General features: G+C 30.6%; 1 long non-coding RNA gene across 1 annotated transcript; it reads right to left on the bottom strand.

The window, feature by feature from the left end:
• Window positions 1-15151: 15151 nt before the first annotated feature.
• Window positions 15152-15694, bottom strand: LOC109120349 (uncharacterized). The gene is made up of 2 exons (XR_002027810.3): window positions 15558-15694; window positions 15152-15338 (listed from the first exon to the last, which is right to left on the bottom strand). It is a non-coding gene; the product is annotated as an uncharacterized lncRNA (long non-coding RNA).

Below are 15694 nucleotides of genomic sequence, written 5' to 3'. Positions count from 1 at the left end.
CGCAAACCTAAATCCCTACCTTGTGCAGAATGAGGATCCAGTTTTCAAACTCGGATTCATGGGAATTTCAGAATAGAAACACAACATCAATTAAAATTGGATAGATATAACAGATTTTGAAGATGAGAATTAAATTGCCTGATTCAAAGAGATAGCGGAAAACAATGAAATTGAGAAACTCAGAGGTTAAAGAGGCCATTGTTGTGAATTGTTGGCGGCTTAAACTTAAACAAACAAATGAATTTCACATCCTCTTGTATATATAGAGGCAAAAAATATGGTGAGTGTTAATTTTGGGATGTATGAAAGTTATGTTGGTTCCAAAACAAGGCATTTTTAATGAATTGTTGAATGACTAAGCTACCCTTGAGGCTCCAATAAATATATTTCTTTTTTAAGCAATAACACCCTAGTTTAAATAAAAATTATGTTGCCAAGACTTGAATTGTTAAATTTATTTGATCATATTCTTTGGGAGAGTTTGATTTGGATTGTTTTTTCCTTCGAGCTAAGATAGAACTTATTTAAACCTATCAATGTAAAATCAAATGCGATGCATTTTTACCTAAACTATATGCTAGATTCGCCTAGGGTTTTGTATCGGTCGGTTCTATTCACATTTAAAGTTTATCAAAAAAATGATACATATATGAAAACCTTTAATGATCCGTCTGTAGGGAGTTGGAGGAGTAGTCTGTACAATATCACAATTATTAGAATCCATTTTAGACATTTAGGGGCCAATTAATAGGATTTAGGCAATTTTCTCAGTTTTTAGTGTGTATAAACCCATGAATATTTTAGTGATGTAGCTTGTGGGCGATTTATTTGGAAAGCATTATGAAACCCTCCGCAGGGAGTTGGGGAGCGATACCTTCATTCTCACAATTATTAGAGTCCATTTTAGGGACTAAGTGATTTTTTTTTTAATTTTTTTGTATGTGTTAGGCCAAGAATATTCAGGTGATATGACTTCCGAATGATTTTTTTGTGAAACCTTTATTGAACCCGTCATAGGGAGTTCAGGGAGGACAACATACAGTCTCACAATATTTGGAGTTTATTTTGGGCATTTTGGGGGGCAATTTACAAGAATTTGACAATTATATCAATTTTTCATGTGTATTAGCCCAAAAATATTTTGGTGATATGGCTTCCAGATGACTTCTTTGTGAAATTTTTGTACAACCCCCGTAGAGATTTAGGGAGCAGCACGTACAATCTCATAATTTTTAGAGTCTATTTTGCGCATTTATAGGGGCAATTTACAGATGACTTACAGACGATTTCTTTGCGAAATCCTTATGGAACCCTTCATAGGAAGTTGGGGGATCAGTATGCATAATTTTTAGAGTCTATTTTACTCATATAGGGACCAATTTACAAGAATTAAGTGATTTTCTTAATTTCTTGTGTATGCCAAAGAAATTTTTGGAGATATGTCTTCCACTAAATTTCTTTGTGGAATCTTTACTGTACACTCCGCAAGGAGTTGGGGAATAATAGGTAAAATCTCACAGTTTTCTTAGAATCCATGTTGAAAATTAGGGGTCAATTTATAGAAATTAGGTGATTTTTAAGTTTTTCGTGTGTAACATCCATGAATATTTTAGTGATATGACTTTCAAACTATTTCTTTGTGAAACCTTTACGAAATCCTTCGTAGGAAGTTGTGGGAGCAATACACATAGTGTCACAATTTTTAGAGTCCATTTTGTGGCAAAATTTACAGAAATTAGACAATTTTTTTAGTTTTTCTTAGTTGCTAGGCCATAAATATTCTGTCATAAAAAAACAGGCTTAATACCAACTTTATAACCAAGTCAGATTATTCTATTTAGATATTTAAATTAGGCATGTTCCATTGAAGCATGATGTAGATCGAAGGTCTAAATGGAATATTTTGACAAGTTAATTATGTATTAAGCCGAAAAAACCTCTATAGGATTGATAAAGCAATGAAAGAAAGTATGATACCAACCATATGTCCAAATAAGCGCATAAATTAACTAAAATGAAAAAATTTCAGTTCCCAAGTTCTTTTGAAGTACTCCTCCACGTCTACAATCTCATATCAAACACACAGACCTTGTTTGCGAAACAAGCTTTAACCTTGCAGCCTTCTTTGTTCCAACACACTTCAAAAATGACTCCATCGCCGTTATAAGTTTTTACAATCTTGGCCTCTAATCAGTCTACTGGTTTGCTGATATATTTTTTCAGGATTCACTCCTTCAACATTTACTTTTGGAGACGAGGCAGGGCTCAATAGAAGCACAATAGATGGTCATCTTGTTCCCATCAATGCGCTGATTAAAATTGTGCAAAAGGGTCTTCAGTATCTTGAGTTGGAAACCAACTTGAGCAATGTATGCCTTACATTGCTCAAATTAGTTTCCAGCTCAAGGTACTGAATAACCTTTTGCACAAGGTTAATAAGCGCATTAATAGGAACTAGATGTCCATCCGTAGTGCTCCTATTGATCCTATCCTCGTATCCAAAAGTAAATGTTGGATGTTTGAATCCTGAAAAAATATATCACCAAAACCAGTAGACCGATTAGATATATACTATCCAAAAGCAAAAGCTGAATGTGTGAATCCTAAATCCGTACTAGTCCATCACGATCAAATTTACTTCCTCATGGGCAAGAGTTGAAAGTTAAATTTATTTAATCCTATCTAAAAATGGAGATACATATATAAAATTTAAATGAGATGTTTAAATTTGGTAGTAACAACACATACAATTTACTGAATTCAAAAATTTATTATTCTAGTGGATAAAACCTAGCAAACAACAACAACACATTTTCGATACAGAAAAAATGTTTACTTTACAGAATTTTAACATTTCTAACAACAACAACATGTTTTCGATACAAAAAAATGTCTACTTTGCAAAATTTAACATCATCTAACAACAACATATTTTCGATACAGAAAAAATGTTTACATTGCAGAATTTAACATCATCTAACAGCAACAACATGTTTAGATAGAGAAAAAATATTTACTTTGCAGAATTTAACATCATCTAACAACAACAACATATCCAGGGGTTGGTGTGTACGCAAACCTAAATCCCTACCTTGTGCAGATAGAGGATCCAGTCTTCAACTCGGATTCATGGGAATTTCATAATAGAAACACAACATCAATTAAAATTGGATAGATATAACAAGTTCTGAAGATGAGAATTAAATTACCTGATTCAAAGAGATTGCGGAAAACAATGAAATTGAGGAACTCAGAGGTTAAAGAGGCCATTGATGTGAATTGTTGGCGGCTTAAAATGAAAGTGGCCATCCTCTCATATATATAGAGGAAAAAATTAGGGTAAGTGAATGTTTTGGGATGTATGAAAACGTTATGTTGGTTCCAAAAAAGGCATTTTTAATGAATTATTGAATGACTAAACTACCCTTCAGGCTCCAATAAATAGATTTCCTTTTTAAAACAATAACACCCTGGTTTAAATTAAAATTATGGTTCCAAGACTTGAATTGTTAAATTTATTTATATTCTTTGGGAGAGTCTGATTGTGATTATTCTTTCCTTTGATCAAAGATAGAACTTATTAAAACCTATCAATGAAAATATCAAGTGCCGATGCATGTTTACCTAAGCTATATGCTAGATTCGCCTAAGGTTTTGTATCTGTCGGTTCGAATCACATTTGAAGTTTAATTTATCAATAAATATACTACATATAATGCAGATATGAAAACCTTTAACGTACCATCTGTAGGGAATTGGAGAAGCAATCTGTATAGTCTCACAATTATTAGAATCCATTTTAGACATTTAGGGGCCAATTAATAGGATTTAGTCAATTTTCTCAGTTTTTAGTGTTTATAAACCCATGAATATTTTAGTGACTTAGCTTCCGGGCGATTTCTTTGGAAAGCATTATGAAACCCTATGTAGGGAGTTGAGGAGCAATACCTGCATTCTCACAATTTTTAGAGTCCATTTTGGCATTCAAGGGCCAATTTACAGGGATTAAGTGATTTTGTTTTTAATTTTTGTATGTTTTAGGCCAAGAATATTTGGGTAATATGACCTTCCGAATGATTTTCTTGTGAAACCTTTACACAACCCTTCGTAGGGAGTTCTGGGAGGACAACATGTAGTCTCACAATTTTTAGAGTTTATTTTTGGCTTTTAGGGGCGCAATTTACAAGAATTGGGCGATCATCTCAATTTTTCATGTGTATTAGCCCAATAATATTTTGGTGATATGGCTTTGAGATGACTTTTTTGTGAAATATTTATAGAACCCTCTATGGGGATTTAGGGAGCAGTACATACAATCTCATAATTTTTAGAGTCCATTTTGCGCATTTAGGGGGCAATTTACAATAATTAAGCGATTTCCATAGTTTTTTTTAAGGATAATGCACAAGTACCTCTTAACCTATGCTCAAAATCTCAAAGACAGACTAATTCTATACGAAGGTTCTATTACCCCCTTGAACTTATTTTATAAGTAATTTTCTAACGTTTTCGACCTACGTGGAATTATCTTGTGGGCCCAACGCTGGTTGACTTTTTTTCTAGCTAGTGTCACGTAGGCCGATAAGTGGTAGAAAACTACTAATAAAATAAGTTCACGGGGTAATAGGACCTTAGTATAGTATAAGTCTGTCTCTGCGATTTCGGCATAGATTGAGAGGGTACTTGTGCGTTTTCCCTTTTTTTATTGTGTGCGTTAGCCAAAGAATTTTTTGTTGATTTGTCTTCGGGATGATTTCTTTGCAAAATATTTATAGAAACCTCCATGGGGAGTTGATGGAACAATATGTACAATATCACAATTATTAGGTCTATTTTGGATATTATGGGGCCAATTTATAGGAATTAGGCAATTCTCTCAATTTTTTGTATGTGTTAGCCCCTAAATATGTTGGTGATATAACTTACAGACGGTTTCTTTGCGAAATCTTTATGTAACCCTTCGTAGGGATTTGAGGGATCAATATGTACAATCTCACAATTTTTAGAGTCTATTTTACTCAAATAGAGGCCAATGTATCGGAATTAAGCGATTTTCACAATTGAGTTAGCGAATCTAATGTGCATACAAGCATCCCTTTCCTTTTATTTTGGAATTTGAAACTATTTGAATAAAAAATAATTTTTTGTGTGTGCGCTAGAATATTTTGGTGATATGTCTTCCAGAAAATTTCTTTGTAAAATCTTTACAGTACCCTCCACTAGGAATTGGGGGAACTATAGATATAATCTCACAATTTTCTTAGAATCCATTTTGGAAATTTAGAGGTCAATTTATAGAAATTAGGTGATCTTTTAAGGGTTTCGTGTGTGTTAACCCATTAATATTTTGGTGATATGATTTTCGAACTATTTCTTTGCGAAACCTTTACGAAATCCTTCGTAGGAAGTTGTGGGAGCAATACGTATAATATCGAAAAAGTTTAGTCCTTTTTGGTGCAAATTTACAGTAATTAGACGATTTTTTTTACTTTTTCGTGGTTGCTGGCCCGTAAATATATTGTCATAAAAAACAAGCTTGATACCAACTTTATAAGCAAGTCAAAATATCATATTTAGATATTCAAATTAGGCATGTTCAATTGAAGCATGATTTAGATCGAAGGTTAAATGGAATATTTTGACAAGTTAATTATGTATTAAGCTGAAAAGAGCCTATATATGATTGATAAAGCAATGAAAGAAAGCATGATACCAAACAAAGTCTTACACCATATGTCCAAATAAGCGCATAAATCAACTAAAATGAAAATTTTTCAGTTCCCGAGTCCTTTAGAAGTATTCTTCAACGTCTATAATCGCACATCAAACACATAAACCTTCTTGTTTGCGAAATAAGCTGCAACCTTGCAGCCTTCCTTGTTCCAACACACTTCAAAAATGCCTTTGTCGCCGTTATAAGTTTTTTCAATCTTGGCCTCTAATAAGTCCATCGGTTTGCTGATATATTTTTTCAGGATTCACACATTCAGCCTTTACTTTTGGACACGAGGCTAGGATCAATAAGAGCACAATGGATAAAAATCTAGTTCCTTTTGATTCTCTTGTTGAACTTGTGCAAAAGGGTATTCAATATCTTGAACTGGAAACAAATTTGAGCAGCGTGTGTGTTACATTGCTCAAATTAGTTTTTCAGTTCAAGATTCTAAATATCCTTTTGCACAAATTGAATAAGAGCACCAAGAGGAACTAGAAGTCCATCCATTGTGATCCTATTGATCCCTGGTTCGTATCCAAAAGTAAATGCTGAATATGTGAATCCTGAACAAATATATCAACAAAACCAGTTGACCGATTTGATATATACTACCCAAAAGGAAATGTTGAATGTGAATCCTGCATTGGTACTAATCTATCATGATCAACTTTACTTTCTCATGGGCAAGAGTTGAAAATTAAATATATATTTAATCCTATCTATAAATGGAGTGACAAATACGAAATTCAAATGAGATGTTTAAATATAGTAATAACAACATATTCAATTTACTGAATGAATCAAACCTTGTAAATAACAACATGTTTTCGATAGAGAAAAAATGTGTACTTTGCAGAATAACTCTAATAATTTTTATGTCCGTAACCTCCAAATTAAATTTGTAAATTTATGATGTCTTATGGTATTCCTTTATTTTACCTATAAATTCATACTAGTTTCATGAAGATTCACATTCACAATTATCTTTTCTCTTTTCATTATATTGGTTTGTTGGTTTGTAACCAAAAAAAAAGTACATGAAGGTAAGAAATATTTCATTGCAAGTTTTTATTTTTTATTTCCTTTTTTTTTGTTTATATAAATTCGTATTTGATTTGTGAATGAAACTAACATGTAACAAAATAAAGTACTTGAAGTTAATAAATATATCATTGTCAAGTCCTTATTTTTCATTTCCTTTATTTTGTGAATATTCACATACAAAGTTATAATTTATCTTCTTGATCATACTTGTTTGTAAATTAACTAATATGTAACAAAAAAGGTATATGAAGGTAATATATATTTCATTCTAAAGACTTTCTTTTTATTTTTATGTACTTAGACGTGCTTTCTTAATATATATTTTTTATGTTTGTATTATCATTTATCAAGTAAGTATGATTAAAAAAATCTCTGTAATTCTTAACAATGTGTTGTCCGTATGCAATTGCTCTTTATAATAGTAAGTTTTTCAGATATAGTTTGATTATAATATTTGTTAGATTTCAAGAAATAATTATTATTTAGTATTGTTAGTACTGTTGAAAAGATAATATATAACTATATTACATATAGTTTATAATTTCTTTCTTTCTTTTGATATAATTATTTTTATTTGGTTTTTTTTTTATTCAGTTTGTTGCATATAATGAAGAGTTTGACATATGGGTCAAAACATGATGGCGAATCTCTTTGCAAAGGAAGATGGTAGAAGGAAAAAAGATGAAGCATAATTAAAGACTGTTTTTTCACTTTGAATTGTATTAGCAACTTAGTTACTTTTGCTAGAGTTTTTTAAATTTTGATTTATATAAATAATTTAGCTAAACATATTATATTGTCAATGCTAATCATTTTATCCTTTAGTATTCTACTTTCTCTTTGTTAAGAAGAAAAATTAATATAATTATTTCATTTTAACAACAACAAAATATTTATGATGATTTGGATTTCATTTTTATTATAATCATAAAAAAGTAATTGAAAAATAAACTATTACTCCCTCCATCGGGAATTGTTTGTCATGTGAATTTTTCGAAAGTCAATTTGACTAATTTTTAAAGTTAAATTAGATCACATTAATTCAATATTTTTTTTTAAAAGAATTAGATATCCTAAAACTATATGAAAAGTACTATAAATTACAATTTTTAGCATGTTAATATGACGAAAAAATACATCTTAAAATGTTAGTCAAAGTTTTTATAGTTTGACTCTAAAAATAGAAACCATGACAAATAATACCGGACGGATGGAATATTTCCATGATGTCATTTTTTACGTATGTAACAATCTCTTGCTGTTAATTTTGCTTTGAAATGTATTTATAATTTTTATGTAGTCACCAATTATTAATTTCCTCTGTTTATTTTTTGTATTCTCACCCCCTATTTTTATTTATTTATTTTACAAATAAACATAATTAGGAATACATTTAATATATAATAAAATTACACATTTCAATTAGTTGTAACTCATGTCTCTTCATCTTACTTATAAAGTTTAATATTAAATATTATACATAACTTTTACATGTTTTATTTTTCGTAAGTCTTACAAATATTTAATTAATGTTTACAAAAATATAATAAGCAAATGTAACAATAAGGAAATAATAATATAAAATTTTGTTTTGACGAAATCAGAGTTTAAATAGAACATTAGTACTCCTACAAAAGATAGAGAAAATTAAAACATATAAAGTATTTTCAATCTATTACAGTGTATTGTTATTTCAACAATATTATCTCTTAGTCCATTTACTTCACAAATGAGGAGAAATATTGATATTATCTATATATTCGATATTAACCTAAATATTATATATTTCATATTTTCATCTTATAAATATTTTATATAATTGAGAGAAGCGCGAATAGTTTTACTAGTGTGGGATAAAAGTGATTGAAGGTAATCTTACAATTGTTGTATGTTCTTTTTGTGAATGTTATATAGAAAAGCTTTTGTCATTATTTTATAAGGACATATTTAGGCCAACATTATTATACTAATAAACGTATATTTAACTCCTATTGTTAAAGGATAACAAATTTGGACCATTTCATAAAGTAGATTAATATATTTGATCTTTTTCCTAATATATATTTTTGAATGAGTTAATATGTTGAATCTATTTCCTAGCTCTAGAAGGATGCTTTACCGTTTCTAAAATAAAATTCATATAATAAAAGTTACATTATTATAAATTCATTGAATAGTGGATGACCATTTGGTTTATTCATGAACTATTAAATTTATGTATGTGTATTCCCTAGATGATATGAACACCCCCCCCCCCCCTTTTGGATAACAATATAGATGACTATGTATCTACTAGTTAAATGACTTTTGGGAGTGATATTTCAACACTATGAATAGAGATATCACTCACCATTTGATATACACTTGAATAAGAAGAAAATTCCTCTTATGAGAATCAAGGTACTATATGCATAAAATCAGGTATGTATTTTCTAAATATTTTTATGATTTAGAATACAATAGTATTCAATCACTAACAATTATCAGGAACCAAAGGCATATACAACTATTGGTTGAATATGACATGCTATACAAAACATCTTAAATGGAAGAAGGTATAAAATTTTAATAGCATGAGTTTGAATATTATTTTGATTGTTTTGAAAGACTCAAAGGGTAAGTCATGTTGTACTTCGGTCTATTATACTGTGGGTTAAGGGTAAGACGATGGATTGAAGTTTCATCGCACCAAAAGGGTAAGACATCAGGTTAAAGTCTGGATGCACCATAATGAAAAATATCTAAGGATAAGATGATAGATTCAAGTTCTATCGCACCAAAAGGGTAAGACATCAATTTGATTTTTGATGCACCATGATTGGGTTCAAGTCCTATAGAATTATGGCGTAACACGCCTTATATGGGTAAGACATTTAGTTTGAGTCAATGCACCATAGCGATGATAAAATAATGACTAAGAAAAATAATATACTTTTGATGAAAAGCCTTGAAATTTGTCCTATTGAATTTGCTCCATTCCTTGAAAAGAATGTGGTAGCAACATATGATAACTTTGGATTCTGATGTTGACTTGCTCCATTCTATCGTATGAATGTGGTAGCAGTAAATAATTAGTCTGAAAGATGACAAATGATTAACAATATGAAAAAGTGCATGAAAGGACGGAATTATAATAGTCATCATTGTGGTAATTATAAAAGGAAGAACACTATGAGTTCTCCAAATAGTCCTTCGAAATGTGAAGGCAGTTTTCATTATCAAAATGGAACGAAAAGACATTGGACTTGTGAATGTTGTCGATCCAATAATTGACAAGTTTATAAATTCTCCATCAAAAGACAAGAAGATAAAGTGATGGTACACTTGATCTTTCAAGTTGATGTTGAGGTGTATCATGGAAATATGATGAATTTTAAAATCATGACGATGTACTTATAATGCAAATTTATGAAGTACATATAAATGATTAGTCCATTCCTTGAAGTGAATGTGACTTGTGATGAGTATCGTGAATGCTCGACCATTCTATAAGAGAATGAGTCAAGATGTGATAAAATCATTATGGATTGAATATATGCCACAACTCACCTCTATGGAGGTCTGAGAAAAATGATATATACCAAAATTCACTCTACGGGAGGTTTTAGAGGAAATAAATTTTATTGCCAGAAATAGTTAATGGTATTGTATGTTTATACGTCACTATGGTATGTTTATTGTGAACTACCGAAAGGGCAAAAGAAAGAAATAGTTCTTGTCTATAAGGGTTGTAATCATTATTGTGTGGCAATACAAATTTGTCATTAGTTGTGTACCTATGGTACAACAAAAGTAAAGCAAGAAACATGTCTTGCTCGTAATGATTTTGATCATGACAATGATAATATAATTTTCTCCTTGAAGGAGATGCTCACCATAGGGATGGTGTCAGGGAATATGTGATAGTACACAAAATTAAATTGCAAGCTCTAACGAGTTGTACTATTATCAAAGGAATAATATTGGGTTGTAGTAAATTTCAAAAGAAACTTTTTAAGTTTCGGATGAATTGAAAAGAAATATTGAGACTATAAATTATGAAAAGATTTAATATCTTTAAATTATTACAATCGAAGAGGGTTATAAATATTACCCATTTTTTCTCGTGTTTGTTGCACACAAACATGGGCATGTTGATGGACACATGCAAAAGAAACTATAAGTGTACTGAAATAAAGATCAGTTGGCATGATCAGTTGACCATTCTGATTTAAATGTGATGCAAATGTACTTGAGAATTTATGTGGCTTATCTGATGAAGAAATAAAAGATTCTTCAAGAATTCTCTTGTATTGCTTGTTTTCATTGTACCAGCTAAGGTTGGAATTGTAATACCCTGAAGTTTTTGGAACATATAAAAAGGTGAGTATGGTCCCATTCACCTTCCATGTGGATCATCTGCAACTATAGGATAGATACATCTATGCGATGATCACATGTGTTTTATTGTCAACTTACAAATTGGTATTTGTAAGGTTGTTTGCTCGAATTGTTAAATTAAGAGCACAGTTTCAAATTATGAAATTATATTGATAATGCTGGTTGATTTAGCAAAAATTATATGCCTCCAACTATAGCTAAATCATGGTTAAGAGAACAGAAATCCCAAAACAAAATATGGTCTGAAATAAATTTATTTAACATGTAGCAACACATGTATGCATCAAGTCAATAAGGTCTCCCCATTAATATTGGTTTAGGGTCAGGAGCCATATAATTTTTATCTAAAATGTTAAATGTGCAGTTATGATTTTAATTGCTCCACCATGCATAAAGATGAATTCCCAAATAAGGTTGACATGAATGTTAGATTTTCTAACATTAGGGGAAGAGACGATTTTGACAGCTGAAAATTATGTGTGAGCTTAATTATGAATTATCTAGATTCTCGTTAAATATATATGTGAATTTAAAGTTCTAGGGATAATTCATTTGCATAATGTTGTAAATCAATTGTCAGATGAATGTACTGACCCTATGATATAATTCAGCTGCAAATGCTCCAATCTGAAGTCCTTTAAGGACAGAGTCTATGATACGCCGAAAGTGTAATAGGCCAATCGGTTTCAAATATAAAATTTCTTGAAGAATGAAGGAGCAAATGATCAATATGATCATGATAACGAGGCAAGTGCTATAAAATAGCACATTGACATAACACTTCATAAAACCTCGGAAAAGGTTAAGGTACCTAAAAAAAGAAAAATGAAAAGATCTCGATAAGTTATGTCATATTGGAATAGATATCAAATAACCGTCGACAGTATCTTTGATATGAGGTAGCGCTCAATGATATAAATTGTGACGATGATCTTGAATTAAAATCTGTCATATAGTGTGGACAGATAAAAGGTTGGCCAAGTAAAATGCATGATTCAAGTATATTGTTTCACTTACAAAAGTGACGTTTTGGACAGATAGTCCATAGATCAAGGTATAATATCAGTGGGGTATAAATAAATTATTATGCGATTGTATAACCGTAAGATATCAAATATGGTTTGTGCCTTGGGGCATAAAGATTTGTCGCAAAAATCCTGACATTTTTGAAAATATTTTTCTCGTATGGTGGATGCAATGAGGTTTTTTTTGATCTGGTAACATATGAAAAACTTGTATGCATGTAACGAATAATTGCAATGTCTAGCTAGACAACAGAGGTTATATGAAAATCCTTGAAACAATCGAGGTGTCTGAAGCATATAAGAGTTTGAAAGAAACTTTTTTAATAAAGCTTCAAGAATCCTTATTGGATTGAAATAGTCAAGGAGGAAAATGGTACAAAAGAGTGACCCTAATTGTATTTGTATTTTATGAAAAGGTCTTGGTAAGACAGAATTTTGTCTTGACCTACTGATTCATAATTTGACAAATGAAATATTTGTCTAGCAGTGCACATACACAGATATGTTTTGATGCGTTTTATATGGATAAATCATATTCATTGAGTACCCCAATGATTATGAGATTGCTTAGAATAAATGATGATTCAATTTGATCTCAAAAGAAGGATGAAGAGCTTCTTAGTGATGAAACTCCATATCTTGGTGCAATCAGGGCACTAGTGCATCTTACTAACAACATTACCAGATATTTATTTTGCAGTAAATTCACTGGCAAGATTTAGTTTCTCCCCGATAAAAGGACATTGAAATGGTGTTGAGCACATGGTTGAATATCCATGAAGGACCATAGTTATGAGTTTATTCTATTTTGAGGAATTCAAGACAAAATTGATTGGTTACGCAGATGCAGAATATTTATCTGATCCGCATGAAACTCTATCTCAAGCACTCTATGTGTTTGCATGTGGAGGCACAATAATATACTGGCGATCAATGAAATAAATGTTGCTATGCAGAAATAAAAGTCCTCCATGAAGCAAGTCGAAAGTACGTCTAGTTGAGATAAATGACACACCATATTCAGGAAATGTGTGGTTTTTCTTTGAAAAAGAATATACCAACCACAATGTACAACGATTAGAGACATCACCATAGAAATTAAGTGATGTTTTAATCAGGGGGAGTAAAATACGCGTTGCACTCTTTTTTCCTTGACCGAGATTTTTTCCCACTGGATTTTCCTGGCAAGGTTTTTAATGAGGCAACAAATAATGCGTATCAAAAGATATGTGTACTCTTTTTTCGACCCTAGGATTTTTTTTCCCATAAGATTTTTCCTAGTAAGGTTTTAACGAGGCACATTATCTATGGACATCCAAGGGGGAGTGTTATAAATCCATTGAATAGTGGATGACCATTTGGTTTATTCATGAACTACTAAATTCATGTATGTGTATTCCCTTGACGATATGAACCCCCCCCCCCCCCTTTGGATAAAATGTAGATAAATATGTATCTAATAGTTAAATGACTTTTGGGAGTGATATCTCAACACTATAATTAAGATATCACTCACCTTTTTGATATACACTTGAATAAGAAAAAAATTCCTCTTCTTCTATCACTCACCTTTTTGATATACACTTAAAAAAGAAGAAAATTCCTCTTCTTCTATCTACTTCTCTTGTCTTCTTCTCTTTATGATTATATTCTTATAGCTTGATTTTATAAAATACATAAAATTATTCCAATTTGTTTTTATAGTTTTAAAAAATCATAATTATATACAAAATATTTTAAAAGTCGAATCCATATATATTGTGTGAAAGGTACGGCTCAAAGACATTCTAAAAAAAATGAACGTGTCACATAACTTATTTTAACGTACTAAAAAAAGGGAAAATTTATGTGATTAAGTAAATATCTACTCCAGCCATTCCATTTTATGCAACACTTTTCGTATTTTGAGATTCAAATAAGTCTATTTTTTATCAGAAGTTTTTCATAAATCCTTTTAACATTTTGAATTATCAATTATTGTGACTTATTTCTCTTTACATAGTTTACAAATATATAAATTTCATTTGAAAAAACTGAAGATTTCATATGCAAATGTCCAGTCAAAGTTAATCTGTTTGACTCTGAAAAACAAAAAAGTCACATAAAATGGGACAGAGGCAGTACTAGTTAATTAGCTAACATTGATATAGTTTGAGTTAATTATAGCTCGAAGCTTAATTTTAGTAGTTATTATGTCATTTCTTCCCTCTCTCTTGCCTCTCTCCTCATTTATACATAAACAAATACAAATTATACATATACATATAAAATATATGACAAACATATTAAATTAGCCTCTTTCCACTCTTTCCTCGCTCTCCCGATCTCGCTCACTTCTCTCCTCCCTGTCCCAATCTCGCTCACCATATATACAAATACATATGTATATCAATTACATATATATAATTATCTTACAGATATACAAATACATTTCAGCTCTCTCCACTATATGCTCTCTCTCGCTCCCTATCTCCTCCCTCTCCCAGTCTTGCTCGTGTCTCTCCTCTATATCCCGATCACGTCATCCATATATACATATATAATTCGATAGATATACATATATAATTCGTCTATTTGCATTCTCTGGCTCGCTTCTATCCTCCCTCCAATGCATGACTACGAATCGTAATTAACAAACTATAACTATGAAACATAATTAAGTTATTATGGAATAACTATAAGCGAAACTTTCCCAATAAAATAACATGTAAACAAAAAAAAAATTATTACACAATGCAATACATAAAATTTAGTAGTAAATTACATATGCCTCTCATGAACTTTTGTCATATAAACACCAAAACAATGTCAATGTTTAACACACAAGCATAAGAAATCACAAGAACTATAAGGGTGAAGTTTATAAGGGAACTCATTTTTTGATGTTGCTCGAATTTTTCAAAAGTGTTATTTATTGTATGTCAAATTCTCTAAAAGTAATAACTTTTTAGATAATTTAGCACGGATATACAACATTCTTAAAGAGTTTAAGCAATATAATCTTTAATTTTATTTGATTGGACGATCAAACTTGCCTAATTTCCATAAAGATGACATAAATAAGGGGATAAACTTTTGAACACTATCCATGCTTTATTTCTTTTATCATTCTTGCAGATTGAAAAGAAGAAAAAAACTTGGGCTTCGTGATCTTCTAAAGTAAACCCGATTTCCTACAAGGAGAGGAAGATTTCATATTAGATATTTCATGATCATTAAGGCATATTTAAAATTTAAAATTCAGTCAATATAATGTTATCATCGTAATATCAATTACGTTTTGTAAAAAATCAAGAAAATATCAATATATGTGTGGATTAAATAAAAAAAGCTTTAAAGATTATTTCTATATAATTTATTTTTTAAATAAATAAGAGACTGAGGAAAATTACCTGAAATAGCTCATTGTTGGCAATTGTAGAATTAAACATTTTTGGAATGATCAAATAAGCAAAGACAAGGAATTAATTAACTACATTGTGTTTGATTCCATTTGATGGAATATTCACACACACACACACACACATAT

Source organism: Solanum lycopersicum, chromosome 5 (genome assembly GCF_036512215.1).
Source record: "Solanum lycopersicum chromosome 5, SLM_r2.1".
NCBI classification, from domain to species: domain Eukaryota; kingdom Viridiplantae; phylum Streptophyta; class Magnoliopsida; order Solanales; family Solanaceae; genus Solanum; species Solanum lycopersicum.
The sequence above is the reverse complement of the archived record's forward strand: the minus strand, read 5'-3'. Positions and strand labels throughout refer to the sequence as shown.